Source organism: Penaeus monodon, unplaced genomic scaffold (genome assembly GCF_015228065.2).
Source record: "Penaeus monodon isolate SGIC_2016 unplaced genomic scaffold, NSTDA_Pmon_1 PmonScaffold_23381, whole genome shotgun sequence".
Lineage (NCBI taxonomy): Eukaryota > Metazoa > Arthropoda > Malacostraca > Decapoda > Penaeidae > Penaeus > Penaeus monodon.
Window position 1 is genome coordinate 1 of NW_023653456.1, and position 3,393 is coordinate 3,393.

The 3,393-nt window shown below is 34.0% G+C and overlaps 1 pseudogene; it reads right to left on the minus strand.

Annotated features, from left to right (window-relative positions):
• Positions 1-10: 10 nt before the first annotated feature.
• Positions 11-2,060, minus strand: LOC119570241 (annotated as a pseudogene).
• Between the last annotated feature and the right edge of the window lie 1,333 nt (positions 2,061-3,393).

The following is a 3,393-nucleotide window of genomic DNA, read 5'->3' on the forward strand; positions in this document are numbered from 1 at the left end:
TTTTTTTAACCCTGGTACATTATTCTTCTCTATTCTCTTTGTTTTTGATATTTTATGAGCTGCTGTTTCACTAACCTCGTTATGTTCATCTCTAACACTTATACCCAGAGGGCTGAGGGAAATATAATTATTATGCTACTCCTACTAATTTTCTTCTGTTTCATGCTGGTTACTATGTTCTTCTTCATGTGTTTCATTAACCTTTAGGGAATGATTTTTCCTTTGGTGATAGTTGATCTTCCTGGGAGAGTCTACTGGCTTTTGTACATTTTTGGAAATGCTCTGCATCTTCTTGTTCATTGAGCTATTTCCATTCTTGTTTTCAGCTGTTATCCTGATTCGTTTGGGCTTCCAGTTCTGGTAATATAGCTCTCAATGACACTACCAGGAGCAACCCACCATACTCTGAGTACTGGCACTGCACTTTGCATTTTTTATTTCCTGGTAAAGATAATTTCTTTCTGGACTACTAAACATATTTCCTTGTCTACTGCCATGTGTTATTTTCTTCTTGATTTGTACTCAGTATTTTTAACTACTGCTTCAGCCTGGTGACCAATTTCCAAAGTGTCAGTCTCTGCTAATGTAAGCTACACTCTCATCGCTTTCTGCAATTTCTGGAAAAAAAAGAGAGATGAATTCAGTATCATAATTCTTCCTAGATGAACAAGTTTTATCAAAACCCTGGTTAAATCTTATGAGATTACTGTGCAATATTCTGTAAAAACTGACATGGAAACAATATCATAATCAGAATCAAAAAAATTCCCATTACTGTAATCAATGAATTATGGCAACAAATGGCTTGAGCAGTATATGAGAGAGAGAGAGAGAGAGAGAGAGAGAGAGAGAGAGAGAGAGAGAGAGAGAGAGAGAGAGAGAGAGAGAGAGAGAGAGAGAGAGAGAGAGAGAGAGAAAGAGAGAGAGAGAGAGAGAGAGAGGAAATAAGATGAATATGTAATGTAATTAGTAAGATTCTTTAGAGGAACACCACCCCTTATCACTATCAATGTTCCTGCCATCTTCATCCAAAGTAATTATACAGTTAGGGGAATGAGTTCATAGCCACCTTTCTGCTGGCTAGTGAGGGTATCTGTGAACTTGAGCAGGGAAACCCATAGTTAATGGTATTTTTTCAAGAAAAATGAGTCCATTAATGCTTATAGTAGTAACAAATAGGTGGCTGGCCCAAAGAAAAATTTATCACCTAAATCTTTAGACTCAGTTGAAGATATATATGTCTAAAATATATTATCTACTAAATATGTTTTTATTTATCTTTAACGCTTTCCGTCTAATATGAGTAAAAAAATAATTAATTAATTTAAACCTGTGATCACTTGATATTCTTCATCAGAAGTTTCTGCCCCTGAGCTGGTTTAGCCATTTTCTCCACTGACTTTTGCTTGGCTGATTTAGCCTTTGTCTTGGGTTTCGTTTTGGTTTTTTGGTGTAGGTTTTGATTTCTTTTATGTATATCCTTTCTTTGGAGTCAAATTTGGTTTTTTTTTGGGGACTCCCTTTTTGTTTTGAGGCAAAGGGTGACCTCTGTAAAAAATTAGCAGGTATTTTAACATTTTCAGTATTACTTTTTTCTTAATAAAACTTGCTGTTTTTTCTTGATTAATTTGAGTGTGTGCATTGCTTGGGGGAAAAAAAAAAAAAAAAAAAAAAAAAAAAAAAAAAAAAAAAAAAAAAAAAAAAAAAAAATTCACCTTGCACAATCAGAGTCCAAAAGTATTAAAAATCATCAAAACCTCAGCTCTTTGTACAATGTATTAACAAGATTCCCTTCTTGAAAAGAAAAGGAATAAAAAAACTCTTGAATGGTACAAATTGGTCCTCTACTTCAAATATACAGTTTTGAGTTATAAAAGAGTTAGTGAAACAGTGTAATAAGATATCCCCCCTCTACCTTCTCTCCTTAACACTCGTTCCAAAAAACAGTCATAAATTTCTTAATCCATCCCATAATTGCTCCTCGGGTGACTTCGAGGCTCCCCATAACCTAGAGGTTCCCCAAAGAAGGTGAAGTTGTCCACTGTCAGCAAAGCAGTCATGTTTTCTTGATTCACTGTGAAATCAATAACTTTTTATTATCAAAATTATGCCATGGGGAAAAAATCTGTTTCCCAGCTCCTAAGTGCAAAAAGCTCTCCATCCCTTACGGGTCAGGAAAGCAAAAAATCTGAAAAAAATAATTCCTGGAACAACTAAAGGACTTTTTGGGAAAACTGACTGTCTTCTTTTAGATGTGAAATTATTTATCATTAGGTCCCTTATTGTAAGTTACACTACCCCTTTTTATTATATTTTGAGTATTAAGTTACCATAAGTTACCTTATGGGGTAACAATATCTTCAAACTATATTAATGATTACCATTACAAATATCCCCTTAGATTTTGAATGGAACGTTTTTTTTCTAGATCAATTTAAAATAAAAATGTTACAAAATTTTTTGTTACCCTTTTATCTTTCATATCAAAGTATGAAAAAAAGAAAGAAAGAAACACACACACAAACACACACACAAAACACACACACACACACACACCACACACCCCACACACAGAGCAGCAGCAGCAGCAAGCAAGCACAAAAATGCATGGAAGATAAAGGGGTACTTACAGTACTTTCCAATTTCCACTAATGATCGCAGTTTTCTTGCCATATGGTGGAGGGATAATATACATCCTTTTTTGGGCATGATGGATATATGGGCGATTTTACAATTTTCTCGAATCCATCCGGGAATTAAGGAAAAATTGTCTTGATAGCACTAACAAGCAGCAAGAAACAAGCAAAAAAAAAAAAAAAAAAAAAAAAAAAATATATATATACATATATATATATATATATATAATATAATATATATATATAAAATTTTATATATATATTATATATATACACATATATATATATACACAATTATATATATATATTATATTATACATTATATAAAAATAATATATAATATAAATATATATATATATATATATATATAATATTATATATAATATATATATATGTATGTGTGTGTGTGTGTGTGTGTGTGTGTGTGTGTGTGTGTGTGTTTTGTGTTGTGTGTGTGGGGTGTGTGTGTGCGTGCGTGCGTGTGCGTGTGCGTGTGCGTGTGCGCGTGCGTGTGCGTTGCGTGTGCGTGTGCGTGTGCGTGTGCGTGTGCGTTTGCGTTTGCGTTTGCGTGTGTGTGTGTAAACATATACATCTATTTTATATAAATATATAAAAAATATATAACATAATACTATTTCCGGGCCATCAAAAACTGTGGTGCACACTTTCCACTGACGCCGCCCCTGTTCATGAGGGCGGAGTCATAAAAATTCCTGCATCTCGCTGATGAAGGCCCGGGCGAAGCCAGAAATTCGCT